Genomic DNA, 14068 nt, shown 5'->3' on the forward strand with positions numbered 1-14068 from the left:
TCTCATTCTGGAAACATCCCCCAGGCTGTGGCTAAGCCATGTCTCCGTAATATCCTTTCTTTCAGGAGTGCTAGTTCTGTAAGGTCTGCAGGAGAGCTTCTGTAAAGTTTGGAAGGTAGGAGACAAGGTACTGGCAGAAGTACAGCTGTGAGTACCGCGCATGAGTCGTGCTTCGGTAGCTCAGTTGGTAGAGCACTTGCCCGCGAAAGGCAAAGGTCCCGAGCTCGAGTCTCGGTCGGGCACACAGTTTTAATCTGCCAGGAAATTTCATATCAGCGCACACTCCGCTGCAGAGTGAAAATCTCATTCTGGAAACATCCCCCAGGCTGTGGCTAAGCTATGTCTCCGCAATATCCTTTCTTTCAGGAGTGCTAGTTCTGCAAGGTTCGCAGGAGAGCTTCTGTAAAGTTTGGAAGGTAGGAGACGAGGTACTGGCAGAAGTAAAGCTGTGAGTACCGGGCGTGAGTCGTGCTTCGGTAGCTCAGTTGGTAGAGCACTTGCCCGCGGAAGGCAAAGGTCCCGAGTTCGAGTCTCGGTCGGGCACACGGTTTTAATCTGCCAGGAAGTTTCATATCAGCGCACACTCCACTACAATTACTTGTCGGATATGCTCTCGACATCACACGCTGCATAATGGTATTTGTCATACAGACTACTACATCGAATGAATGCATTTACCCGCATTTACAGGGAATGTTGAAAGTTTCTAAAGTAAAAAAACACCTCGTTGACATTTTGAAAAATTTCTCTTTCTTCCTATGGCGTAGATTAAAAATTAAGTTTGAGCGGGAACCGAAGCATCGCTTCATACACTTTCGCTTTATGAAGCTCTTTTTTTTATTTCATTTTGTTCGTTTTCTTTCGTTGTATATGATCGGGGCAGACGTCGTAAGACACCCTTTTAAGTTCGTTGTTGATCTATTAACTCAGTTTTTTTTATTACAGAGGGCGGCTAACCCTCTGACCGAGCACGCTGAGCTACCGTGCCGGCTAACATCTGGCACCTACCCACAGTTACACATAGCACATAATAGACACGTAAAACTTCTCTTGCGATTTTCTTGGACCTGCCGCAATAGTGCACCCTACCACTGGCACATTAAGTTGTTTTAATGGTTTAATAAGGTGTACAAAGTACGTAAATATGCGATTCGAATGTCGTGGCCTCCTGTTGTCAGTTTTGGAGCGACAAATGTAACGACTTTCGTAACAGGTTAACCACCTTAAATCTACAACTACATCTACAGCTACATGGGTACTCTGGAATTCAAACTTAAGTGCCTGGCAGAGGGTTCATCGAACCCTTTTTCATACTACTTCTCTACCATTCCACTCTCGAATGGCGCGTGGGGAAAAGGAACATCTAAATCTTTACGTTCGAGCTCTGATTTCTCTTATTTTATTATGATGATCGTTTCTCCGTACGTAGGTGAGTGTCAAAAAAATATTTTCGCATTCGGAAGAGAAAGATGGTGATTGAAATTTCGTAAACAGATCTCGCCGCAAAGAAAACAGCCTTTGTTTCAGTGACTGCCACTGATGAGAGTACGGGAGGGAGACTAGTGTCTTAAGACAGTTTCTTACTGGTTAGCATTCATAGTAGTTATCATTCAACAAATGAAAATTATGCCATGCCAGAAAAACGCAGAGAACGGAATCTTCCTTGTCAGAAGCATACTGCACAAAGTTAATTGGGCAGACCCAATGATAGATTTTGCAGCCACTTCAGCTGCCAGTTGCAGATTACGAGTTTGGTGAATCCAGTCGCAACCATGAGGCAAACTGTAGGGAAAATCGAGTAATTTTTAACGACGTTCTATAATTTAAAGCTTCATGCTGAGTTGGTTGTAGTTACAGGTTCAACACGCTTTCAGCTTCAGCTATACATGCAAATGCATACCCTTCCATAATATTTTCTATCTTTACGCACTAACCTTTGGTCGTCACGGTACAACTTTCACGGATGTAAATGTTTTATTTAGACAACATGTTGATTTGAATCAAATCCTAGATCCCATGTCAAGGTTTGCCATGGCTTTAGCTTATTATTGTCAGTGGCTGTTAACAATTTCTTTTGCATTTTCGTGTAATAAACTGAGTTAATTGAGATCCTTGGTTAATTTAGTAATAAGAGAAACTCCTTTCTCATTGTACGCCTGCAGGCTTTTGTGGCCGTTCCCACTGAAGGTAAAATATTTTGGATCTTTAGGCCGTGTCATATTTCTTCTATGCGACCGGCGTTTCGACCCCCCGGATGGAATCTCTTCAGGATCTTGTGGTGTCCACGGTTGACTGTACACTGTCAGAGACCAGTGTCGCATTCACATTTAAAGTGGGAATAACCTCTCTCTTATGCTGAAGAAGCTGCAGTTATTGGGGAAAATTCCTGTGGCTACCAGTGGTGGGTCATCGTCATTCGACATCGTGATTTCTCTAGCCTTAGCGGGAGAATACTTCGTTTACTATCGAATGATGATAGCCCACAAATGGTAGCCACAGGAATTTTAACCAATAATTCTGACTTCACCAGCACAAGCTCGGGAAAACTCATCCTTTATAAGAGAACACAACACTGGTTTCTGACATTGTTCAGTCGACCGTTAGCACTACAAGATCATGAAGAAGGCCACAACAGAGGGATCGAAACAATTATCATATAGAGGAATATGACGCGGTCTAACAACACACGAGATTTTATCTTTCTTTATCATAGTTTTGGTTCGTATTCATATTTGTCAGCCATCAGGGCGATTTTAGTGCAATCAATTAATTATTCACAATTTTAAACAACCACCACTAGTTAATCTAAAACCGTCAGCTTACAAACTGTGCAGGTGCGGTTTGGTCTGAAGCCTGCCTTTTCAACCAGCATATTTTGAAAAATCTTTTGACACGTTTTATTATACACCACTCCTTCCAGGATCTTATACAGCATAATAAGTAAGGGTGTGGGTCTTGGGTCTTGTCATTTGGTTTACCTGGCTTCAGTATGGCAATGACTTTCCCTCACGTTCGCAGGCTTAACCTATCTGTACGTCTCACTGTGTGGTACTAAACGATCAACAGAGTGCTGGCGGTCAGACAAATCTGGCAAAATGAGATTTTCACTCTGCAGCGGAGTATGCGCTGATATGAAACTTCCTGGCAGATTGAAACTGTGTGCCGGACCGAGACTCGAACTTGGGACCTTTGCCTTTCGCGGGCAAGTGCTCTACCGTCTGAGCTACCCAAGCCCGTCTGACGCCCCATCCTCACAGGAAGTTTCATATCAGCGCACACTCCGCTGCAGAGTGAAAATCTCATTCTGGAAACATCCCCCAGGCTGTGGCTAAGTCAAGTCTCCGCAGTATCCTTTCTTTCAGGAGTGCTAGTTCTGCTAGGTTCGCAGGAGAGCTTCTGTGAAGTTTGGCAGGTAGGAGACGAGGTACTGGCAGAAGTAAAGCTGTGAGGACGGGCCGTGAGTCGTGCTTGGGTAGCTCAGTCTGTAGAGCACTTGCCCACGAAAGGCAAAGGTTCCGAGTTCGAGTCTCGGTCCGGCACACAGTTTTAATCTGCCAGGAAGTTTCAAATCTGGCAAATTTCACGTCACACACCACAACACGAATCTCGTGAAAACAAATTTCACTTACAAAAAATGTGTAGAATATTGTCTAATACATCTCAGAAAATGAAGCGACCCTATTTCACTTCGTGCTGCGTTAGAAGAATTCATTATTTCGTTAATCACTTCTGTGGCTCACAGACAGAGAGAAGAATGTTATTTACATCCAGCGCAAAATTTGTTCAAAGGTGGATTTGGAAACAGCCCATGAAATAGTAATAAGTTTCCAATACACAAAAAAATTAATGTCCTTGGCTTATTCAGACGTCTTGAGCTGCATGTTACGGGGAGTGATTTGAGCGAAGTGGCACTAGAAACTTTTACTAGTACTGTCTCATAGTCAGCATATCTCAGTATCTGGCACGAACTAAGAAGTATTTATGAAAATTTTTGTCGTTGAGGTATGAGAAATTAAAATTCGTAAAGATGAACTGAAATTTGCTGTAGTATGCCCGAATAGCTGAAGGCAACCGTACATTGCATACAATTATCTTCTTTCGCCTTCTGGTAGATGTCAAAACTTGCATAAAGCCGTTGCTTCTATCGCTTACAAGTATCTTTGTCACTCGACACTACTCGTCAGTTGTGAATATGTACTGAAATCACTGCCAATTGTTGTAAGTTACTGTTTCACACGTGTGGCCTTAAACGTGTGGAAACATCTCAGCAGTTTTTACGGAGCTGCAGGCTTACTAAACGTCTGTCGAAGTTCGCGGTTGGCGTTCATGATATTCCGGGGCCTGGTGACTAATGTGTTTCTGTGGTTCTTTCTCCCAGTGATAAACAGATTACAAATTATTTCATTATTTTGTTTTTCAGTAGAATACGCTGTTTTTGGCAGACAGATGGCTAAGTGGGTAAATGTTAAACTGTGTAATTCAAACAAACGGTTTTCAACCCAAGGACTTTTTCTGACACTTATGGCTCTTTCACATGTCTCAATGATTTGGTACACTATCTGCCTAAAAGTAACCGGACACTCTTACGTAATACAGAATTAACCACTAGATTTCACGAGAGATCCACTAGCCAGTATAAAGAGAGACAGAAAGTATTAAGTGGTCAGTACGGAAGCAGTAATAGCAGAATGGGTAGGTCAGGAGACTCACTGATTACAAACGTGGGCTAGTCACTGGACGCTACCTGAGTAAAAAAACCCATGAGGGACATTTCAACCCTCCTAAATCTGTCCTAATCGACTGCTGGTGATATGGTTGTGAAGTGGAATCGAGAAGGAACAACCACAGATAAACCAAGAACAGGTGGACCTCATGGACTGACGGGCAAGGACTGTCGAACATTGAGGAAGATAGTTGTGCAAAATCGAATGACACGAGCAGAAAGAACACTGTTGACTTAAAAAATTGCTACCAAGCAGTTCAGCTAACACCATGACGCTTGAGGTGGTATAAATTGCGACGCTACAGAACAGTGGGTAACTGTAAAGGAACGATTTGGGGTTACGAATAACGCTGTATACAGTGGCCATCCGATGGAAAGGTTTGGGTTTGCCGAATACTTGAGCGTTACTACCGCCGGCCGGAGTGGCCGAGCGGTTAAAGGCGCTACAGTCTGGAACCGCACGACCGCTACGGTCGCAGGTTCGAATCCTGCCTCGGGCATGGATGTGTGTGATGTCCTTAGGTTAGTCAGGTTTAAGTAGTTCTAAGTTCTAGGGGACTTATGACCACAGCAGTTGAGTCCCATAGTGCTCAGAGCCATTTGAACCATTTGAGCGTTACTACCAAGTGTAGTACCATCAGTGAAGTATGGAGGAGGAGGAGGTATTACGGTATGGGAAGCTTCTACTGGTTAGGGTGTAATCCATATTACACTTAAGAAAAATCTAAATGCGAAGGATGTGAACACATTTTAGAGCATTGTGTACTGTGTGTAGTAGAGGAACTGTTCGAAGACGATGATTGGGGTTGGGTTGGGTTGTTTGGGGGAGGAGATCAAACAGCGAGGTCATCGGTCTCATCGGATTAGGGAAGGACGGAGAAGGAAGTCGGCCGTGCCCTTTCAAAGGAACCATCCCGGCAATTGCCTGGAGCGATTTAGGGAAATCACGGAAAATCTAAATCACTATGCCCGGACGCGGGACTGAACCGTCGTCCTCCCGAATGCGAGTCCAGTGTGCTAACCACTGCGCCACCTCGCTCGGTAAGACGATGGTTGTATGGGCCTGCCATAAGCAGCATTTGTGAGGCAACGGTTTGTGGGAATAACATTCCTGAAATGGACAGGCCTGTTAGGAGTCTCAACCTGAACCCAATGGAAAACCTGTGAGACGATTTAGAACGTCGCCTTCACTCCAGATCCAAGCGTCCAACGTCACTTCCGTATTTTGTTTTGGCCCTTCAGGAAAAATGGACCGCAGTTCATCCACAGACATTGAGACAACTCACTGGAAGGGTCCGCAGCAAAGTTCAAGCCGTCATAAGGGCGAAAGGTGGACACACTAATATTAATGTCTACCAGTAGGTGTTCGGATACTTCTGATCAGATAGAGTATGTAAGAAAAATACCAAGTACCGCCCTCGTTCGGAGTCCATCTCAGACAGTAAGGGAACAAGGAAATAACACTTCCGGTAGATCCATACCTAGTAAATGACCTTGGTGTTCAACCCAGTCTTCGAACTGAGAGTAAAGTCAAGTCGTATGGCGTAGTTAGCTGACTGATCCCGAAGGTTAAGTTCAGCTGCCAAATTGGAAAGGTTGAGGGTGACTTTACCTCACATTGATATGTGTGTCACCTTATGTACTAGCATAAATGATTGTGTGTTTGATAATGAATAGAAATGAGACTGCGCTTTTCCAGAATCGAAAGTAATTCACAAGTATTTCTAAAACACTTATTTACATTCTTCAGCTATTGTCTTGACAACTCTGAAAACTTTTCTTTTTCTTCGTCAGCCAGAGCAAACATTGCTTTTAACTGAACCCTTTCCACGAACTCCAGAATAAGAAATGTGATGAAATATTCGCTGGAATCTCCCATGCTCTCGGGCCTGCTCGTATTTGCAGTCAGAGCAAACATTCCTGTAGTTTAGATGCTGGATCGCTTTGCTGCTGATGTAGATTTATCACACATCTAATTGACTTCTATTTCCACGGTTTTAAAAACTGCAACTTTAAAACTGACTCTCATTAACGATATTCGCTATATCACTCTTCCATAACGATTGAATACAATTTTAAGTTGCTGTGTAAAACTATTTTTTTCTTGTGAGACTTATAATTTAAACAGCAACCTGCCAAGTATTCTCTAAAGAAGTTTATTTAAATCAAACATTATAACTATACTACAACTTCGGTTCCCAATACGTCAACTTTTTACAAGAGTCAGGGATTTTCTCTGCCTCGTGGTGACTGGGTGTTGTGTGCTGTCCTTAGGTTAGTTAGGTTTAAGTAGTTCTAAGTTCTAGGGGACTGATGACCATAGATGTTAAGTCCCATAGTGCTCAGAGCCATTTGAACCATTTTACAAGAGGATATTATTTCTCGCTGCTCGAAGACGCATGTGTGCCTTTTTTTAATAGTGCCCTTTTGTTTGGAATTATAAAGTTATCAGGATAAAATACAGCGATCAAAAGGACATCTGCAGCTTGCGTAGGAACTAGACTGTAATTATAATAGTTTAACGACGTGGCCTGGTGGCAGGAGTTGAGAAAGGAGAGATACAACGTCGTGCCCTATCCCCCATGCCATTCAGTCCTTGTAGTCAGCAAGCAGTAAAAGATACTATACAGAACTTTGGTAAGTGAATTTAAAGTTCAGGATTTGCCGATTTGTTTGTGATTCAGTCAGAGATGACAAAGGGCTTGGAAAATCCGTTGAATGGAATATGTACCATCTTGAAAAGTGGTGCATTACTTTCTGTGCAACTCTCGTAAAAATAAACCCATTCATTTTCGTCAAGTTTCGTACAAGACGAAGAGACAGTAAGCTTGGTTTTCGCTTGTTATTTGTCGTATTTCCCTGAATGATGCGAAGAAAGAAGAATAAAACTTGGCGGTACCATGTAGCCCTTCTGCCATGATACTTGGACAATAATTCGGCATTAAATCAGCAGGCGCTTGTGGCGCAACAAACGATCATGTGATGTTTCCTAGTTACAGCTGATGTTAACTACTGCCAAAAATCTGGTAGTACAGTCTTCCTGTCTACGTCAAAGTTCACAGAAATATGACGCTATAATTCATAAGCTGCATGCAGTGCAGTTATTCTGAAATGTGAAGGTCTCCACCTCCTCACGTGGAGCGTAGAAACAGAACCACACGAATAGCTATAAGAATACTGTTTATTAAACAAAGCATGGCGGTGTATTTCTGCTATTGTATTGTTGTGGGCCATTTTTTGTATTTACTTAGCTGTCGTAGGGAAAAGCCAACAACAGACGACTTTACATTTTGTAAAACTTTTTATTTAGTTGCTTAGTCATCCTCTTTTGCAGTCGTATTAGACATTAAAAGAAAAATAAGTCATGTGTACAGGCGTAGTTCCAAAACGATTTGTACGCTGTGTGCTCTGCTATTTCGTGTATACACTGATAAGCTACCATGTTCCTCAAACCACTTAAGCACAAATATAACATTGTGATACGGACAGTTATGCTGCTGCAAGACGACACCGTTATCAGGAGAGATATCGAGCATGAGTGGATCTAGATGGTCTGCATTAACGTTCACGTAGTCCATAGCCGCCTGGTGCCTTGTATTACTGCCACTGGTCCCACGGAATCCCAGCTGAAATGTCTGCCATAATCTAATACGAGGGCTATTCATTTATTAAGGTGTGATCAGTCACGAAATGGAAACCACAGCGAAAATTCGATCAAGCTTTGAACGGATGTGTTCGGCAGTGCCTCTAGTATACCCGTCGATCGTATCACGTTACTCTTTTCAGTTCTGAGCTCACGGTGATTACATGAAGATGCCTAGAAAATAGTGTCTCCTGTAGAGAATCAGTACCTGCTAACAGATTTCGCCTGATTTCATGCAACCCACATAACGTAACTGTCATGCATTTCCTTGTTCATGAAAATTCTGGGACGTATACTGCAGGGGCAATGAAGACGCTTTTGCAGCGTTTTCTGTGGGAAGTGTTCGATCACGCACCGTACGTCCCGCACTTGCCTCCCTCTGAGTTTCATCTCTGCTCACATGAACCGTTGGCTATGAAGATGACACTTTGGCACAGGCAACGAGCTGCAGACAAACATAGAAAACTGGCGGAAAGCAGAGGTGGCTGCTTTCTATGACGAGGGTATTGAAAAGTTGGTACAACGCTACGACAAACGTCTAAGTCGGACCGGTGACTACACAGAGAAGTAGCTGGAATGTGTAGCTAACTGTTGCAAACAAAACATCTTTGTTTTCATTGTGACTTCCATTTGGCGACCGATCGGACCTAAATAAACAAATAACTCTCTTACTTTCGCCATCGGTCTACGTCAATGGCGCAGTGCATGTTCCCTGGAGTCGCTGGCCTGAATGACTTCGTATGCTCAAGCGACCACTGACCTTGTGGAACAAGAAACGTGAGTCATCCGATCAAGCAACACGTTTCCACTGATACACAGTCCAGTCTTGATGATCCCGTGCCCACTGTAATCGTAACTGATAATGTCGTTGAATCAACATGGGAACACGCGGGAGTCGCTTGCTGCTGCGGAGTCCCTGAATGATCACTGAACTATGTGCTCCAAAACACTTGTGGCTGCACCAGCATTGTACTCCGTTGTCGGATGTGTCAAAGATCGCCACTGATACTGTTTTATTGAACGAGCAAGCCTCAGACCTCCACGATCTGTGATAAGGCATGCACGTTCAACGACTTGTCGTCTGTTGGTTGTTTAGCCGTTTTGCAACCACTTTCCATAAATCCTCAAGACAATAACACGCCAACAGCCGTCCAGCTCCGCCATTTCCAAGATACTCCGGAAAATAACAATCTACTCTTTGTCAAAATCACGTATTTCATTGGATTTGCCCATTTGGTGTCCGTATCGTCGCTGGAATAGTAGAGTGTCGGTTAGACCGTCAGCGAGAGCTCACCGCTAGTTCCTGCCACTAATAAGGCGAGTACACCGTTCGCTTGCTACATATTTTTACGAGCTTCAAACAGGAGCGACTTATTTTCAGTTATCCGTGGAGTTACTAGTTTATTATTGTAATTTCTTGCACGTTCGAGTGCTTACTAGGCACAACCTTTTATTTCAATAACAGTGTAGTGTACAGTACCGCTGTGGCTATCGACCATTGTATCGACCCTCGTATCGTACAGGCTTTTGTTTGTTTGGTTAGAAGAGTTCAGTGTCGGTTAGACCATTAGCGAGAGCAGCACCGCTAGTTCCTGCTACCAATAAGGCGAGTACACCGTTCGCTTGTTACATATTTTTACGAGCTTCAAACAGGGGCGACTTATTTTCAGTTATCTGCGTAGTTACTAGTTTATTTTTGTAATTTCTTGCGTGTTCGAGTGCTTACTAGGCACAACCTTTTTTTTCAATAACAGTATAGTGTACAGTTCCGCCATTGCTATCGACCCTCGTATCGTACAGGCTTTTGTTTGTTTGGTTAGAGGAGCTCAGTGTCGGTTTAACCGCTAGTGAGAGAGCACTTCGATTTCCCGCTGCTAATAAGGCGAGTACACTGTTCGTTTGTTGCATAATTTTACGAGCTTCAAACAGGAGCGACTGCAGTAATGGATAGGAACTGTGATTGTTGTGTACAGATGCGAGCTGAGTTGGCGACCCTTCGCTCACAGCTCCAGGCTGCGTTGGCTTCTGTCACACAGCCTGAGGCTGCTGCCATGGGGCGTCACTGTGGGGGATCGAGCACAGGGATGCTAGGGACGTCGAGCACGTCCCACGTGTCCTCCGATCGGTCCACTGCTGTGACCGCCCCCAGTACTGCCTGCACTGACGTTGAACCCTCACCCGTGGTCGAGTGGGAGATCATTCCAAAGTCTAGCAGGCAGCGAAAAACTTTCCAAGGGGCCGATCGTAGGGCCTCCCCAGTTCGTTTGACGAACAGGTTTCGGGTGTTATCTGTGGCTGACGATGTCTCTGAGCTGGATGCAGTCGTCCAGCCCGTTCCAGAGGAAGCTTCTCAGCCCTCAAGGTCTGGGCATTCACAGAGGGTGGGTTTGCTGGTAGTTGGGAGCTCCAACGTTAGGCGCGTAATTTTGCCCCTTAGGAACATCACTGCCAAGGGGGGGAAGGAAGCCAGTGTGCACTCCATGTGCATTGTGGAGGGGGGGCATTCTGGATGTGGAAAGGGTGCTCCTGGATGCCATGAAGAGTACAGGGTGCAGCCAACTGCAGGTGGTGGCTCATGTCGGTACCAATGACGTGTGTCGCTTTGGATCGGAGGAGATTCTCTCTGGTTTCGGGCGGCTAGCGGAAATGGTAAAGACTGCCAGTCTTGCTTCCGAGATTAAGGCGGAGCTCACCATCTGCAGCATTGTCGACAGATCCGACTGTGGTCCTTTGGTGCAGAGCCGAGTGGAGGGTCTGAATCAGAGGCACAGGTCATTCTGCGACCGTGTAGGCTGCAGATTCCTTGACTTGCGCCATCGGGTGGTGGGTTTCCGGGTTACACTTAATAGGTCAGGAGTCCACTACTCACAGGAGGCGGCTGCAAGGGTGACGGAGGCTGTGTGGAAGGGGCTGAGCGGCTTTTTAGGTTAGAGGGTCTCAGGGAACCATAGAAAAGGCGTCCGTCTAAAAGTGGGCGGGTAAAACACAGTAAGGTAGTTGTAGAAACGATTGGCATTGTATTTGTAAATTGTCGTAGCTATGTTGGGAAAGAACTAGAGCTCTAAGCCCTAATAAAAAGCACTGAAGCTCAAATAGTTGTAGGTAGAGAGAGCTGGCTAAAGCCGGAAATAAGTTCAGCCGAAATTTTTTCAAACGTTGTAACAATGTTCAGAAAGGATAGATTAAATAAAGTTGGTGGTGGAGTATTTATTGCTGTCAGCGGTAGTTTGCCTTGTAGCGAAATTGAAGTACATAGTTTATGTGAAATAGTATGGGTAGAGGTTATACCTGACAATCGGACTAAACTATTAATTGGATCGTTTTACCGCCTCCCCCCGACTCAGAAGATATAGTTGCTCATCAGTTCAAAGAAAACTTGAGTCTCATTTCAAATATGTACCCCACTCATACAATTATAGTCGGTGTTGACTTCAATCTATCCTCGATAGGCTTGAAAAATTATATGTTTAAAGCTGTCGGCAGGCATAAAACGTCATCGAAATTGTACTGAATGTTTTCTCAGAAAATTATTTTGAACAATTAGTTCATGAGCCCACTCGAAGCGTAAATAGTTGCGAAAGCATACTTGACCTTTTAGCAACAAATAATCCTGGACAAATAGTGAGTGTTGTGACGAATACAGGGATTAGCGACCACAAAGCAGTTGCTGCTAGGCTGAATACCGTAACAGCTACAACCATCAAAAAGAAACGCAAAGTATATCTATTTAAAAAAACTGATAAAAATGCTCTTAACGCGTTTTTAAGAGACAGTCTTCACTCCTTCCGATCTGATCATGTAAGCGTAGAAAAGTTGTGGAATGTTTTCAAAGAGATAGTATCGACAGCAATTAAGAAATATATACCACATAAATTAATAAGTGATGGTACTTATCCGCCATGGTACACAGAACGGGTCAGATTGTTGTTGCAGGAGCAAGGAAAAAAGCATGCCAAATTTAAAAGAACGCAAAATCCCCAAGACTGGCAAAGTTTTACAGAAGTTCTAAATATAGCGCGTACTTCAGTGCAAGATGCTTTTAATAATTTCCACAACGAAATTCTGTCTCGAAATCTGGCAGAAACCCCAAAGAGATTCTGGTCATACATAAAGCACACCAGTGGCAAGACGCAATCAATACCTTCACTGCGCGATAACAAGGGTGAAGTCACTTATGACAGTGCCACTAAAGCAGACTTATTAAACACGGTTTTCCGAAACTCCTTCACCAAAGAAGACGAAGTAAATACTCCTGAATTCCAGTCAAGAACAACTGCCAAGATGAGAAACATAGAAGTAGATATCCTCGGTGTAACAAAGCAGCTTAAATCACTTAATAAAGGCAAGGCCTCCGGTCCAGATTGTATACCAGTCAGGTTCCTCTCAGAGTATGCTGATAAAATAGCTCCATATTTAGCAATTATATATACAACCACTCGCTCACAGAAAGATCCGTACCTTAAGACTGGAAAATTGCTCAAGTCACACCAATACCCAAAAAGGGAACTAGGAGTAATCCGCTGAATTACAGGCCTATACCACTAACATCGATTTGCAGTAGGGTTTTGGAACATATACTGTATTCTAACATTATGAAGTACCTCGAAGAAAACGATTTATTGACATATAGTCAGCACGAATTCAGAAAATATCGTTCTCGGGAAACACAACTAGCTCTATATACACATGAAGTAATAAGTGCTATCTACAGGAGATGTCAAATTGATTCTATATTTTTAGATCTCCAGAAGGCTTTCGACACCGTTCCTCACAAGCTCTTATAACCAAACTGCGTGCCAATGGAATATCGTTTCAGTTGTGCGACTGGATTCGTGATTTCCTGTCAGAAAGGTCACAGTTCGTAGTAGTAGACGACGGAAAGTCATCGAGTAAAACAGAATCAATATCCGGCGTTCCCCAAGGAAGTGTTATAGGCCCTCTATTGTTCCTGATCTGTATTAATGACATAGGAGACAATCTGAGTAGCCATCTTAGATTGTTTGCAGATAGTGCTGTCATTTACTGTCTTGTAAAGTCATCAAATGATAAAAACGAATTGGAAAATGATTTAGATAAAATATCTGTATGGTGCGAAAAGTGTCAATTGACCCTGAATAAAGAAAAGTGTGAAGTTACTCACATGAGTACTAAAAGAAATCCGCTAAATTTCGATTATGCGATAAGTCACACAAATCTGAAGGCTGTAAATTCAACTAAATACTTAGGGATTACAATTACAAATAACCTAAATTGGAACGGCCACATAGATAATTTTGTGGGTAGAGCAAACCAAAGACTGCGATTCACTGGCAGAACACTTAGAAAGTGCAACATGTCTATTAAAGAGACAGCTTACATTACGCTTGTCCGCTCTATTCTGGAGAATTCCTGTGCGGAGTGGGATCCGCATCAGGTGGAACTGACGGATGACATCGAAAAAATACAGAGAAGGGCAGCTCGTTTTGTATTATCACGAAATAGAGGAGATAGTGTCACAGACATGATACGTGAATTGGAGTGGCAGTCATTAAAACAAAGGCGTTTTTCGTTGCGACGGGATCTTCTCATGAAATTTCAGTCACCAGTTTTCTCCTCCGATTGCGAAAATATTCTGTTGGCACCCACCTACATAGGGACAAATGATCATCACGATAAAATAAGAGAAATCAGGGCTCGCACAGAAAAAATTAAGTGCTCATTAA

General features: G+C 43.5%; 1 non-coding gene across 1 annotated transcript; it reads left to right on the plus strand.

The window, feature by feature from the left end:
* Positions 1-469: 469 nt before the first annotated feature.
* On the plus strand, positions 470-544 carry Trnap-cgg. The gene has a single exon. It is a non-coding gene; the product is annotated as a tRNA-Pro (tRNA).
* Positions 545-14068: the final 13524 nt, after the last annotated feature.

Source organism: Schistocerca piceifrons, chromosome X (genome assembly GCF_021461385.2).
Source record: "Schistocerca piceifrons isolate TAMUIC-IGC-003096 chromosome X, iqSchPice1.1, whole genome shotgun sequence".
NCBI lineage: Eukaryota > Metazoa > Arthropoda > Insecta > Orthoptera > Acrididae > Schistocerca > Schistocerca piceifrons.